Source organism: Pleurodeles waltl, chromosome 11 (assembly GCF_031143425.1).
Source record: "Pleurodeles waltl isolate 20211129_DDA chromosome 11, aPleWal1.hap1.20221129, whole genome shotgun sequence".
Lineage (NCBI taxonomy): Eukaryota > Metazoa > Chordata > Amphibia > Caudata > Salamandridae > Pleurodeles > Pleurodeles waltl.
In genome coordinates, this window is record NC_090450.1 from 25138546 (window position 1) to 25154960 (window position 16415).

The window sequence follows — 16415 nt, forward strand, 5'->3', positions numbered from 1 at the left end:
TTTGATATATAGGTTGGTTAATGAGATACATCAATATCCCATCTGCCTTATAAGTGCCTTATAGCAAGTGGCAGGCAGCATAGCTGTCACATCTGCAACAAATGTACTCATCTGCCAAACTAAATAAAAATAAAATAAATCAGGCCTTTAGATGCTGCATTTGGTCAAAGACTATCACATTTTATTTTTGAAAGTTTCAAAGATTGTACTTCCTTCATTTGTGCTTGCAGCGTCGTTAGAGTGCGAGTTATCAGTACCTCGCCATTGGCAAAAGCAAGAGGGGCACCCAAGTTTGGAGAATTCTAAAGATATCTTCAGAAACTGCATGTACCTCCTAAGAAGAGCTTTACTGTATAGGGAAAAGTGAGAGGAACAAGAAGGCAACCGTGCTTACACGATCAATGTTTCATATGTCTTAGGTAGGTCTTCTATTCAGATCGATGTGCACATGAATTGCAGCCTTGGAATAGAGGGCCATATTCCTTTGTTCACTAAGTTAAATGCTGTGTAAAAATATATGAACACTGGAAAGCTTTCTCCCATGTTGCTGCAAATTTGATCAACTGTGGATGGAAAGACCCTTGTGAATACCCAATTGAAGCACAGTCATGACAACTTCTCCAGAAAGACTCTAGTCAGGGCTGGCTCTAGGGTGGTGCGACCCCTGCAGAGGCACCTGTCGGTGACCCTGCGGAGGGATTTGAGTCAGGGATCCGTGTGTGTTCAGCAGTTTTCAGGCAAAAAAAAAATGTCAAGGTAACTCTGGTGATTGGTGATCCTGTTGGAAAGAAATCAGATTTTTGTCTAGTGGCAATTTTGACTCATAGAGTCGCGCAAAGGGTTAACGCACCTGTTGCAAAGAACGTGTACCATACAGATCACAGACCGGAGTGTAAATGAGCTATGAGTACTGCTATAAAAACATCGAATTCATCTCAGAGGCGTGCTATGGAGATATGGGGACATCGTAAGAGGGTGGTGTGAAGGAGAAGAAGCTCAAAGGGGGGGGGGGTGCCAAGAAAGACTGTTGCATCGGGGCCACCAGCGCTAAATCCAGCCCTGACTCTAGTGTGGACCTCACATGCTATGCCAATTAAAATGATTGGACTCTATGACCCAGGGTCTTGTGCTGAGCCCTTCACACCCCAGTCCTTGGTCAGTGCAGTACCAAAACTTGTGAGAGATTTCCATGAATGCCTTTTTCTCACTGTCCCATCTGGTGCTCCAGAATATACTTACCTACAAAGGCTGCAACGAACCAGGTCTCCTATACCTTACTGGATGCAACAGGTAATAACATCTCCATGCCCCAAAGTGAATCCCAGCCTCTGGAGCTGTCCCAAACCACTGCCCATTGAACTTAAACGAAGCACTCTCTGAACAATCATTAGTGAGCATCTAGTTTGCACCATTCATTGGATATATTTCTGCCTCTCAGATTGGCCAATAGCAGGGCCATCCCCACAGCACTGGGTCTGTTTTATGTGGTTACCATGACTATGGAGAAAGTGGCAAAAGTCACGATTAGGCAGCAGGGCTCCTGCTAAGTTCTGGGTTGTGGTTCACCATTTTATATGAACGTAGTGTTTCCAACTGTAAGGCATACATCATATTTAATGTCAATGGGAAACCAGGTTGGATGGTAGTAAGGAGTTTACCTTACCAACTCAAAGCATCTCTGTAGCATCTGCAATGTTGCAACATGATTCTTCGATGTAATAAAGAAATAATAACTGCCTGAAAAGAATGACTGCAATAGCTTGGGAAGAAAACAGGTAAACGTAATCAGAAACAGGGCACGCCATATTGATCCATTGCTGACCAAGTATGAACTATGGATAATGTTGGACTAAGAGAAACTAGTTGTTAAGATGTTTGGGCCTCAAATGTATCTTTCTTGATTTTTGCTATTCCAAAAAAGATACTATGTTTCACTTGTACTTATTCTTACAAACATGTGCACCCGCTCTAGAATTGTGGACTGCCACGTTCCTCCTTCTGAAATGACTGACCTCTATATAGACCACGTGGCGTTCCTCATGAGGAGCACAATCTAACGTATAGCTTTGCGAAAGCTCACAGGTGTACGTAGCCCATGTGAAACATGTCGGGTAAACCTGGTGCAATGTAATCAAATAAAATAAATACTGGAAAGGGATATTAGGCTACATTTATCGTAAACACAGAACCCATTTGTAACAAAATCAGGTGGGTTTTCTCTAATGCCTCTATTCCAATGCAGATACAGTAAATCAGCCCATTGTTATCTTGTTCAAAGCACTGCAGTCTAGAACTAGAGTCTAATAAGTTCAATTGAGAGAAACTGCTGATACTGAAACGTCTGAAAACTGAACTATTTCAAATTACTTTCTATGGAACGCTGAACTTTGACCTATTTATAGCTGTTGTGTGCATACTTCTGTGTAGATATGGAGAACTTAGGACATGGTAACTTACCTATATGCTCTGACTCCCAGTTTCCCTTCTGTTCTTCTGTCATTGCATTTTGTAACCATTTCCGTGCTCTGAAGACTACACATAATGCTATATACTGTATGCAAACAAAAAACAAAACTTCAAGAACACATTTGCTTGTAAAATTAATGCACAAGGCTACAACATGAATTGTGAAACAGAATGAATGCACATGGCTAGAGTATGCATTGGTTTATTAAATGAGACAAAATGCCCATGATGACGTGGAATTATCTACTTTTCTGCGCATAACACAAAGTTTGATGGGCTTCCATTAAGGTTTCAACTGAGGCCAAAAGCATTCAATATTTACCCCATCTGAAAAAATCACTCTTCCTTATTCTCAACACTTTTACCCGGTGCTGGAAATATAAACAAATTCCAACAGGATACCATAAACTGGGGTTCAAGAGGTGGCAGCAGAGACGGATACATGAAGAGTCTGAGAGAAAACGTAAACATTTAGACATTCAAAACTATGCATTAAAAAGAATTGGCAACAAGTCCAAATGTGACAGTGAATATGTTTTGACTTAATTAATTGGTCGCAAACAGACTACAGTTTAAAATAACCTATGTGGTAAAGGCCCCTGCTGCAGTGATTTTTGTTTACTAAGCAAGTTCCATGTTATAGACGTGGTAAGAAAGCCCAGGTGGTTAATGCTCCAAATGGAGAGATAAAAGGTCTGATAGATCATATAATGGCATAGGGGGTAATGTGCCTACTATGCAGATTTATTTTTTCGGTGAATAGCTCACTGGGTTGTTGCTTTTGCTGCAGATATTCCTATATCACCTGCTGCTAATAAGTTACAATCCCCTTTAAGATGGTGTAGTGAGCTACAAACCAGAATCAAGGAGCTGCATGCAAACTGCGAGCCATAAGTTTAGAAGCGTATTGTTTTTTTCTAATCTATCATTATTCTAAGGTTGTCTGTTAGAAAATAATAAACATCTATTAATAAGTGCTATTAGAAACAATTACCATTATACAGACACATCTGGCATTCTTAGGATACACTCCTATCTCTTACGTACAGACTATTGAAAATTCAAAAACTTGCCCTCATAGTTTATCTCTTAAGCACTTATGAAGTGACAAGCTGAGTGTCTTTATTTTCTCTGTGACATTGGTATCAAAATATTATACTTCAGCTAGCTACCAGATGGGATAAGTCTGGTTAGAAGGAGTGCTGATGGCCCTTTCAGGGAGGCATTTATTGCGCCCCACCACCCTTAAGTTACTGCTGTAAAGTACAAGTTTTTGGCACCACTGAATGTGTCCCGGTGTGCACTGGGACAAAGTCAACACATTTCACTGGAACCGGACTGAATCTGTCAGAGTTACAGCTGCCAGGTAAAGGATCTACGAGGATCACCCTCTATGCCAGAAGTGCATTCACCTCATAGTTCCAACCAGAGATGACCTTTGCCAGGATAGCGCCTTGGACAGAAAGAAATTTGGTGCCCTCGCTGCTGGTGGTAAATTAAATGAGGCAGCAGGGAGCCCAATTGTTTCAGAGGTCAGGAACACCAGAGTTGTGACTGGCCTCTAAACACATAAATCTCTGCATCTACACCAACTCAGGAGCCACTCACAGATTAGTTCCTCACACTGGTGCCAGGTTGTTTTTGGGAGGCAGGGGTTAATAGTGTGCTGCAGAAGGCGCGAAAGGGAGATGGGAGGGCAAGAAGGCAGCCTGATGAAGCGCTGCAGCATGTTACAAACATGAGCGAATGCGCCTTTAAGTGAATCACTGGAGCCAGGTGACAAAGACTCGCCTGTCTGCACTACCCTAATGCAGACAGTTCCTAACGCCCATACAGTACCTTATTGCAGACATCACCTAACGCCCACGCAGTACCTTAATGCAGACAGCTCCTTATACCCCTCTGAAGCCTGGGCCCTGCTTGCACATGCTAAAGGCCGGCCCTGGTTCCAACCCATGTAAACCAAGTACACCTTATCTATAAGGTTACCAGAAGGCTGCCTCCCATTCACCAAGAAAACATTTATTTGCTCCTATAGTTTAGTTAAACCACATATACCTATCAACTCACTTTCGTTTGGGGATTTTCACCCACTCTTCGTTTGTGTTCATTTCCATGGAACTTAAAGCGATTACATACAAGCCAAAAGACCCCATTCAGACAGGAGACTCCCAATTTTGGAAGCAGAATATTGCTTTACTTTAGGTCTCCAGCCTCAAATTGCCTATGCTTCAGTGTAAACAAATGGGGAAAATGCCTTCCACCATTTTTTTTTAAATCACCTACTTTCCAGCTTTGAAAATGTTGGCATGTATGGACTTACCCTATTAAACACCTGACTTTTTTTTTAGTCGAGGTTGACAGGTATGATTCATACCCTTGCTCACTGGCTTCTGTTGATCAATTGAACGCGAACAAGCCTGAAAACAATGATCCGTAAATGAAAATTCCCATTCCGTAAATGCCAACATTCTACAACCTTTTTTTAGTTTAAATTTACTTTATTAGATAATAAATATCGTTAAAAAAGTACAATAAAAATTCCAGTAAGGTAATAATAACAGTCAGACTAAGAGCAATAAAAACATTTAAATCCGATATTCTCTTTTGGCCAAAGTCACAAGCAAGTATAACCAAGTATATGAACAAAACCAATGACAAGCTTGAGCAAGTTACAGTTGCAACAGGAAAGTGGGAGGTTTAAAAAAATTATTTGATTTACATAGAAGCAGAAGCAACTCTTGATTTAGACAGAAGACGCACGTTTTTGTAAGCTACACATAAAACGATGTTGACTTTGGTTAGCATATAGCTTCCTTTACCCAAAGACTGAACACACTAGCTCTGTCAGGCATAATAGTTCATATGCAGCAGATTTTCATGTAGATTAAATAGCTTTAGCTGCCTCTGCATGTAACGCAACGCAAGGCAACGTGGTGCTTTGCATTTGTGTTTTTTTTTTACTAATCAACACAACCGGTATTTAGGTGGCACTATAAATCCCAAAACAGATTTTGCGTCAGGGTTGCGCTGGAAGAGTGGCGCAACCCTTACGCAAAGCCTGTACTTCAACTTAAACATTTGATCTGTAAAACTCTGTCACAAAGAAATTGGCAACAAGTAGAAACTGGACAGTAAATCTGTTCTGCTTGATTGTTTGCAAAGCCTGAATTTTAAAATATCTTATGGGGTTAAGGCACCTGCTGCAGAGATCTTTGGGTTCCTAGTAAACCTGAGAGAATAATATTGTTAAGGTAACTGTCGTACGTGAGTTAACGTACGAGACGAATGGGGACAGTGTTTGGTCCTTCCTCTATGTTGGATCGCCTTCTGACGTCACGGCCAATCCGGATCGAGGATGGTCGTGACGTCGGTGGGCGGCGCAAGGAGGAGAGAGCGGAGCGCGAAGACGCGACCGGCTCGTGTTCTTGCCGGCTCCTCGTGGGCCTTATTGTTTGTGGCATGGAGAAATAAAGAATGATTCAAACGCAACGCGGCTGCCTCGCATCCTTCATTCCTGCCACTACAAATGGCGACGAGGTTCACAACTTCTCACAAGGCCCACGAGTGTAGCCCACCATCCTGATGTTCCCTGATGCTAGTAGGGCGCGCTGATATTTCCTCGCCTATGACCACGTGCACTGACCCGGTGAGCTGATGCGGGGAACTCCAGGCGATTGATTTTGACGAGACATTCAATAGTGCTGCTGCATCTGCATCACGTGGTCTCTCCGGGTGTGGTGCCCGCCTTCCGGCCATGTCGCAGACCGGTCATATTTGCGTGCCTCCTCTTTTCCTGGACTCTCCCGGTAAGCCATGCATGAAATGGAAGGGATGGCTGCGCGCATTCGAGAATTATATCGTCTCCATTGATGGCAAGGGGTACAGCCCCGAGCGGAAAAAGTCACTGCTATTCGGACTGTTGGGGAAGGCTGGCCAGGAGGTTTTTGATAGCTTGCTGGTTTATGTGAATCCTCCCGGGGCTACAGCTCCTCTGAATGAATACCAGGAGGCCGTTAAGCGACTTGAGCTGCAGTATGCTGAGGAGTGTAACATCATGGTGGGGCGCCATAAATTCGCACTGCGGAAACAGGAGGAAGGAGAGACTATCGAAGAATATATTGCGTGCCTACGAGTTTTGGCCCAAGATTGTGAATTTGCGGAGATGACTGATACGTACATAAGAGACCAGGTGGTGTTCTACTGCCATTCAAAGAAAGTGCAGGAACGTTTGCTTTCATGCAGGAACCCCTCACTGAAGGAAGTGATGGCCATCGCAAAGGCAGTGGAACGCTCCATAGTGTCTTCTAAGGAGCTGGCGAGCACTAGTCAGGCTTCAAGTGTGTTCTATGTGCAGGACAGACATAAACATGCGCCCAAGACTCCAGACAGGGCGGCGAGCGATAGAGGGGGAGGCAGGAGGCCGCTCGCTTGTTTTAGATGTGGGTCAAGGGATCACTTAGCGGACAGCAGGACATGCCCTGCCTTGTACAAAAGCTGTTCTAAATGCAGGAAGATGGGCCACTTTGCGGCAGTGTGTAAAGCCAAGAAATACAATACGGGCATGAAAGTGAGCTCAGTGAGCGAGAGTGACGCGGATGCGGATGCGGACATCGTGTTGTCCATTGATGATGAGGACGGTAGAGTGAAGGGGCCCATTGGCTCCGTCATGATTGGTGCGGTAGAATTGCCATTTACGGCTGATTCTGGTTCCCCCCTTACCCTGATCTCTGATAGGACATTTGAGTTGAAATGGCAGGATGTACGACTGCATGAGACGGATGTTAATCCAAAGGCCTTCGGGGAACATGACATAGTGATGAGGGGGTACTTCTGGGACTCCCTCACCTTTCGAGGGCGCACAGTGAAAACAAAGATATATGTGGCTGAAAAAGGGAGGAGCCTTGTGGGGTGGAAGGACCTGGCTAAGCTGGGTGTGATGCTAGTCCCTGGGGCAGAAGATCCCATAGTTCTGAGGGATGATTGGGTCAATTACGTGCAGCCTGAGGATTTGCATGAAGGATTGGCTGAAGTTCTCGAGGAATTTGATTCCGTTTTTGAAAACAAGGTAGGATGTGTAAGAGGATTTGTGCATGCCATACGGTTGAAAGAGGGTGCCATACCAATTAAGCACAAGGTCAGAACGATTCCTCTTTCTGTAAGGGGGAGCTGAAGGCTGTTCTCGATAGGCTGAAAATGGAAGGAGTAATAGAGGAAGCAGGTGCATCAGAGTGGGTGTCCGCAATCGTGGTGTCCAAAAAGAAGAGGACAGGGGACATTCGGTTGTGTGTAGACCTGCGATCCTTGAACAGAAATATCCTGGTGAACTGCCATCCTCTGCCCAACATTCAGGAGATATTATCTTCCACGTCAGGATCGAGGTTTTTCACCCTGATAGACCTGAAGTCCGCATACCACCAGGTATGTCTCACGGAGGACTCCAAGGAATTGACCACCTTCATTACCCCGTTTGGAGCATACAGATACGTCCGTCTTCCGTTCGGCCTTGCATCGGCCTCGGGCGTTTTCCAAAAGCTGATGGACCTTCTCTTCTGCGACATGAAGGGGGTTGAAGCCTTCCAGGACGACATTCTGATACACACAGAAGATGAGGAGGGGCACTTGGAACTGCTAGGCAGAGTGCTGGAGGTGCTACAAAAAAGGGGGATGACGGTCTCCAAGGACAAATGCAAGTTTATGGAAGGGAAGATAGAGTACTTAGGGCACGTGCTTACTCCAAATGGCATTGCGCCTAAAGATGATTTAGTGAGGGCCATACGAGATGCTCCTTGCCCAGGAGACAAAGATGCCTTGCGATCGTTCCTGGGACTTAGTGAGTACTATTCCAAGTTCATTCAAGGATACGCAACCACCGTGGAGCCTCTAAGGAAATTGCTGCGGAAGAACGAAAAATACACGTGGACGCAGGAACAAAGCGCTGCCTTTGAATCCGTCAAGCAGGCAATCGCTGCGGCTCCAATATTACAGCCGTACAACAAGGATCTCCGGAACGTAATCAAGGTTGACGCTAGTGCCAAGGGTATCGGTGCAGTGTTTTGCCAATTCCAAGGGAAGAGGGAGAACACAGTCGCATTCATATCGCGGTCATTGAACGAAGCAGAGAAACACTATAGCACCATCGAGCGGGAGACGCTCGCGTGCGTCTGGGCCGTGGAGAAACTGAGGAACTATCTGTGGGGCAGGGAGTTTGAACTGGTCACCGACCACAAACCCTTGATATACATGATGGACGGTGAAGGAAGTGGCAATGGCAAAGCCAGCTCGAGGCTCCTACGTTTACTGTCCAAGTTGCAAGAATATCACTTCGTCATCAGACACATCAAGGGTGGCCTCAACTGCAGGGCGGATTGCCTATCGCGCATACCGGTCACGGGTGAGGAGGACGGTTCCCTGGATGACATGGAATGCGTGGTGGCAATGGTTGACGCAACAGCCATGTGCGTGGGATCCATATCGGAGGAAGAGTGGTTGACGGCTCAGGAGAAGGACACGACTATCCGAAAGGTAATGGACCACATGACGGCTCATTGGCCCCCGGTCCGGAACTTGCACGGAGCACTCAGGAGTTTTCAACAGGTTAGCTCGGAACTCACCATTGAGGGCGGTTTTGTGAAAAGACACGAGCTGTTTGTACCTCCGGAAAGTTTGAGACACAAGCTAATCAGGATTGCCCATAAGGGTCACCCGGGCAGTACCGCTACAAAAAATCTTCTCAAGCAGTACTACTGGTGGCCAGGGATGTGCAGCGACGTCAGCAGCTTCATTGATCGGTGCGGACCGTGCTTAAGGGCCGACAAGCACTGGAAGACGGCAAAAGGGGAGCTGCAGTTGGTGGACATTCCTGCTGGTCCATGGAATAAGGTTGCCATTGATTTCGCAGGCCCATTTACCCTGCTACCAGACGATTGTAGACATCTCATCGTCCTCACGGACTACTTCTCCAAATGGATTCACTACAAGTTCGTCAGGGAAGTTACCACTGAACAAGTGATCAAGGCGTTGACGAAAATTTTCGCAATTGAGGGGCAGCCGAAGATTATGGTGTCCGACAATGGCACCCAGCTAGTATCCAGGCAGATGACGGATTTTCTGTCCAGGTTAGGGATTAAGCAGGAGAAGACCCCGCTGTACAGCCCGAAGAGCAATGGGCAGGTTGAGCGGATGAATAGGTTCCTCAAGGAGGGCGTGCAACAGGCAGTCGCCTCCAACATGGATGTGAAAGCGTTTCTGGCGGACAAGGTGCACACTTTTCATAACACGCCCAGTGAAGTTACGGGACACACTCCGTTCTACTTGATGAGAGGGAGAAGATGCATGAATGAACTTACCCCCAAATTCAATACATTTTATGACATGAGGGAGGAAATTGAAGTGGCATCTGATGAGAGTTTGAGAGTCAAAGAAAGAATAATGGCTAAACAGGAAAGCAACAAGCGGTATGCTGACATGGTGCACAGAGCTAAAACTAAAAATATAGTGCAGGGGGATTGGGTATTGGTGAAGAAACCTAACAAGGTGATGAAAGGAGAGTCTGTGTTTCAAACCCCTGTACGTGTGCAAGGAGTTACAAGAGGGGCAGTCTGTTTGGAAGGAGGGGGATGGCGAAGCAAGGACGACATCGTCAGGCTCAAGGCTGGTCAAGAGGAAATCATCATGAGAGGTAGTCGTGTGTGTGGGGCCGAGAGCACGGACGATGTGGATGAGTGGCAAAGTCACGAAGCCAGGGATGTAGTCACTGATGATGAGGAGTGTGTGAACACGCCTCCCCTGCGAGGGCGAATCGGACATGGGAGTACAGAGCGGTGTGAGAAAGCATGGCGCGGCTTGGTGGATGCCAAAGGACAGAATGGTAGCAGGCTCGAATCTGCGAAGAGCGATAGTCGCAACGTAATGAGTTTAGGCCTAGAAGATGCGTGCGCCGTCAAGGTGGGTTCGCCCCAGTATATTACTCCGAGCAGGCCAACGAGGCATATACGAGCTCCTAAGAGGTTCGAAGATTTTGTTATGAGATGAAGTTCCATAAGTTATTTTTGTTCTGTTAAAAGGGGAGATGTCGTACGTGAGTTAACGTACGAGACGAATGGGGACAGTGTTTGGTCCTTCCTCTATGTTGGATCGCCTTCTGACGTCACGGCCAATCCGGATCGAGGATGGTCGTGACGTCGGTGGGCGGCGCAAGGAGGAGAGAGCGGAGTGCGAAGACGCGACCGGCTCGTGTTCTTGCCGGCTCCTCATGGGCCTTATTGTTTGTGGCATGGAGAAATAAAGAATGATTCAAACGCAACGCGGCTGCCTCGCATCCTTCATTCCTGCCACTACAGTAACTTTGGTGGTAAACCTATTTGCTGGAAAAATCTGTGTTTTGTCTCAAAGTAGCATAGAGGGCTAATATGTCTCCTGCAAAGCAAATCATTATGTGACTTGCAGATGACAGATTGTTATTTTATGCAGACAGGTAAGTGGGTCACTGCTTGCAGTACAGAGATGCTTTGGTGACCTGCAGTCCATAAATTGCAATCCTAATATAGCGCGGGGACCTATGGGGGACAGTATGCGGCTCCTGCGCCCTGCAGCCCTCGGAGTCGTGAGTTACAAGCCCGGGAGGCGCACGTGCAGCCCCAGACGTTCCCTCCTCCTCCCCAGCCGGCCGCGCGCGTCACGGTGACGTTCGAAGCCTTTCGTCCCCCGCCGGCCGCCGTAGCCGCGCCGACCCGGAAGTGCAAGTTGTCATAATAACCAGCGGCGTGAGCGCTCTGCTCCGGGTGATTTAAACGGCGAGGAGCGAGGCGGCGGTGACGGGCTCGCAGGTGAGTGGGGGGCCGCGGCGGAGCCTGGCTGACGGGGGTCCACGTGCTTCCCAAGCGCATTTTAAAATACCACAAAATGACAACCCAAGCGAGCCCTTCGTTAGCTTGGATACTTACACATACAGCTTAACAAAGATACCCAAGCGCATCTATTAAAATGCCAAAAAATTACAGCCCAAGTGAGCCCTTCGTTAGCTTGGATACTTAGACACATAGTTTTACAAAGATACCCAAGCACATATATTAAAATACAAAAAAATGTCAACCCAAGCGAGCTCTTCGTTAGCTTGGATACTGAGACATATAGCTTAACAAAGGTACCCAAGCACATCTATTAAAATGCCAAAAAATTACAACCCAAGTGAGCCCTTCGTTAGCTTGGATACTTAGACATATAGCTTAACAAAGATACCCAAGCACATATATTAAAATACCAAAAATGACAACCCAAGCAAGCTCTTTGTTAGCTTGGATACTGAGACATATAGCTTAACAAAGATACCCAAGCGCATCTATTAAAATGCCAAAAAATGACTATCCCAGCATGCTCTTCGTTAGCTTGGATACTTAGACATATAGCTTAACAAAGATAGCCAAGCACATATATTGAAATACCTACAATGACAACCCAAGCGAGCTCTTCGTTAGCTTGGATACTTAGATATATAGCTTAACAAAGATAGCCAAGCACATATATTGAAATACCTACAATGACAACCCAAGCGAGCTCTTCGTTAGCTTGGATACTTAGATATATAGCTTAACAAAGATAGCCAAGCACATATATTAAAATACCAAAAAATGACAATCCAAGCGAGCTCTTCGTTAGCTTGGATACTTAGATATATAGCTTAACAAAGATAGCCAAGCACATATATTAAAATACCAAAAAATGACAATCCAAGCGAGCTCTTCGTTAGCTTGGATACTTAGACATACAGCTTAACAAAGATACCCAAGCACATCTCTTAAAATACCAAAAATGACTATCCCAGCATCCTCTTCGTTAGCTTGGATACTTAGACATATAGCTTAACAAAGATACCCAAGCACATATATTGAAATACCTACAATGACAACCCAAGCGAGCTCTTCGTTAGCTTGGATACTTAGATATATAGCTTAACAAAGATAGCCAAGCACATATATTAAAATACCAAAAAATGACAATCCAAGCGAGCTCTTCGTTAGCTTGGATACTTAGACCTACAGCTTAACAAAGATACCCAAGCAAATCTATTAAAATACCCAAAATGATTATCCAAGCAAGCTCTTCGTTAGCTTGGATACTTAGACATACAGCTTAACAAAGATACCCAAGCACATATATTAAAATACCCAAAATGACTATCCAAGCAAGTTCTTCGTTAGCTTGGATACTTAGACATATAGCTTAACAAAGATACCCAAGCACATCTATTAAAATACCAAAAATGACAACCCAAGCGAGCTCTTCGTTAGCTTGGATACTTAGACATATAGCTTAACAAACAAACCCAAGCACATATATTAAAATACCAAAAATGACTATCCAACCAAGCCCTTCGAATTAGAAAAAACCATTGTGATTTGACCGGACTTCTACATAACGGGTAGAATATGAACATATAGCTTAACAAAGACACCCAAGCACATATATTAAAATAAAATATCAAAAATGCCAATCCAAGCAAGCCCTTCGAATCAGAAAGAAGCAAGTGACTAGACTGGAGTTATAGATAACGGGTAGAAAATGAACGTACAGCTTAGCAAAGATAATCAAGCACATATATTAAAATACCAAAAAATTGACTATCCAAGCAAGCTCTTCGATTAGGGGGGAAAAAAGAGCATATTGGTTAGACTGGATACTTCTTCATAACAGGTAGAAAATGGACATATAGTTTAACAAAGATATCCAAGCACATGTATTAACATACCAAAAAATGTTAATCCAAACAAGCTCTTCGAATTAGAAAAAAAACATATCCGTTAGATTGGATACTTCTACATAACGGGTAGAATATGAACTTGAAGCTTTACAAAGATACCCGAGCACATATATTAAAATACAATCCAAGCAAGCTCTTCGAATTGGGAAACAGACATATTCGTTAGACTGGATACTTCTACATAACTGATAAAAAACGAACCTATAGCTTAACAAAAATAAAGTAGGGTTTCCTAAGGCATGTGCAAGTTTCTATAGCGCTTGGTGGGTTGGGGGGCACCTCACTCCATAACATCATGGCTAGTGCTGAGAGTCCTGGGCTTTATATAACAATCCCATGCATTCTGTGTGTTCCAGTGGTGGGGTGCTTCCAATTAACTAATGTGACCGACGCACCTGAAAGTAATGGTGTTAATGAAGTAAGATGGCCACAGTTATCTCTTGAGTCATGAAGAAGAGCTATCAGTAAACTATGATTAACAAACAAGACATTTGAGATACTCTGCCTTATGAGAACCTGCGTGGCAGTAACGTGAGCTAGACCTGAGTCACGTAGTTAAAGCACAGATCCTTTCAAGAGACATTTTCATATAACTTATATTAGTAATTTACTCTACCAGGATTTACTTCAAGGGCTAACCTATCTCCACCCATCCACATATATTCAGTCAGTGTAAAGAAAGACGCTAGGATAATAGTCGCCGGAGAACATCATTTGTCATGTTTGACATGCAAGCCAGATCTGCTCTTGGTGGGAACGGACCATGAGCAGAGTCAGCTGAGAGCACAGGGTTACCATGGGAGCTTAAAATATCTAGCTGTCCTCTCAGCAGCTATGAATTGGAGTTGAAGACAGCTGGTGCCACAAACCTATGTGACAGACTTTGTATAATTTCTGGGGGTCAGTTGAAGTATGGCATTTGGGAAGTTTGGGATTAGCCAGAATGGTCCTCTTGCTCATCCTTGTGAAGGAGTGGCTTGCACCAACCTTTCTTGCTCAGTAACTATTTAGTATATTGACTGGATTTTAAATATACCTTTTATGGCATTCTCAGGCAAAGTTTAACCATTCTCTCATCCTCTGGGAGCTTCCAAATTTAGATATTAGTCATTAGAAAAAACTGAAGCTCTATTGCTCATGGCAGCTAGAAATCCTGAATGCTTTCCAGAACAGTGCAATGTTTGGCCGGGGTGTTATATTAGGAATTAAGAAATGCCTTCCAGGTCCAAGAAAAAGACCAAAAGTGCGGATTCTGAGTTGTCCTCCAGTACATACAGATCACTGCATTTGTAGTCCTAGGGAGCCTTCTGTATTTTTCCCTAAGCTAAAACGTATTGGCTCTGATACTTACCTTTTGCTACTCAGTCCGGAAAGGAAGGCCTGGAAAATGCTGTTTAGCACGGTGGATAAGAAGAGGAAAGCAACAGCTAGTGAAACCTGTGGCACTGCACTGGTCCCCATCCACAGAACTGGCCAGCCGCTGTCAGACAGGGAGTGGTGGTGAAGATGTGTTTGAGCCATTGGTGTGTGTGTAGCGTTTGTTCACGATATTCAGGTGCTCATGCGACAAATGTGAGTGCGGGTAGCCTAGGAAGGTATTGTTTGGTAGTGGTGCTCAGACGTATCATGGGACAATCATAAGTTCTGTTTGGTTGCCATCAAACAGTACCTGCAAATGTCCCAGACATAGTAAACAAACACTAATGCGCCTATTACTTCCCTTTAATCTTCATTACTCGTAGTCCTGAATATCCTCGTCCATTTATTACTAATGAGGTGTAATCCACCTCTAGAGACAGAAAAGGAAACAGGAAATGCTTTTAAGGGAATAGCCTATAAGGATACCCCTTACCCTACATTCCTCCTGGAATCCTGAGCCCTCCACAATCGGATATAAAGGTCACAAGACTGGAAGGGACATAATGAATGGGACAAGGACAATCAGAACTAAGAGTAATGAAGATTTCCGGTAAGTAAAAGGAGCATAACTGCTATGTCCTTATTGTCCTTGTCCCCCTTCATTACTAATGAGGAATGCCAAAGCAGTAGAAATTGACCATCACATCTCCAAAAGATCATAAAAAGGCAGTCCACACCAAATATAAAGATGCTAACACTAGGACTTATTTAACAAAATAGAGAAAGCTTAGGCCAAAACTGAACCCAACACCCCAAGCCAAAATTCTTATCATCCAAAACATTCTGCAAAGTATGTTTCACAAAAGTGTCAGGGGCTACCCAATTAGCTGCTCTGCAGATCTTGGTTATGGAAACACCTTTAAATTCAGCCCATGATGTTGCCATTCCTTGGGCACAATGCCCCTGAATACCAAGAGGAGGAGGAGGAGGAGGGAGGAGTACCTGTCCAAGTTTATGCCAAGACAATTGCCTGCTTAGTCCATCTGCTAATGGACATCATTGATGCCCGATGTCCCTCATTAGATGATCCAAAAGTGACAAAAAGGGACTCAGACTTCCTACAAGATTTAGTTCTCTCAACATCCATTAAACTCCACTGAAACTCATGGTGGAAATCCAACACATCAGAAATAGCTGGGTGAAATATCTCCTGACTCTTATGAAATAATGAGGCCACCTTCGGCACGAAAGAGGAATCTAGCTTAAGAACCACTTCATCTTCATGAAAGGAGAGACAAGTTTCTCTACCAATAAGTGCAGCAAGTTCTTCAATCCATGTAGCTGACGTTATGGCTACCAAGAATACAACCTTCAAAGCATCAAATTTAATTCAGTCTAATCAGGAGGCTCAAAAGGAAAAGAAGCGAGGGCCTTCAATATTAAATGCAAATCCCGAAGATGAAAGTGAGACTTCACCACTGGCCGAGAAAGAGAGAAACCATTCCACAGATGAGAAACTGGAAATGGGCAAATTTTTCTCAAAGCCCTACCCAAAAAATTGGAGAACATCCGGAAAGGGAACTTTCAAGAGATGACAGATTGCCATTGAACACCATTTCTGGGAAATTACCCTATTGCCCGCCATATGACTTTAAGGTAGAGACGACCAGTGAGATTTTTGAAGAGCCTGAGATAAATGCGAGGGCAAACCTCTATGCTGCCAACCTCTCCTCTCAACTTCCAGACAGACAGCTGAAGTCTCTGGGACAGCAATATGTGGAAATCCTCAGGGGAGACAGGTGAATTGGGATTAACCAGGGACCCTGCACAG

General features: G+C 44.6%; 1 protein-coding gene across 2 annotated transcripts in view; it reads left to right on the forward strand.

Annotated features, from left to right (window-relative positions):
* The first annotated feature begins 11191 nt into the window (after window positions 1-11191).
* Window positions 11192-16415, forward strand: part of DIS3L2 (DIS3 like 3'-5' exoribonuclease 2) — a 714887-nt gene continuing 709663 nt past the window's right edge. The window contains exon 1 of one of the 2 annotated variants that reach the window (XM_069212876.1): window positions 11192-11294. The gene's annotated coding sequence lies outside the window, so the exon portion shown is untranslated. The remainder of the gene's footprint in view (window positions 11295-16415) is intronic. The other variant, XM_069212877.1, reaches the window with a different exon arrangement.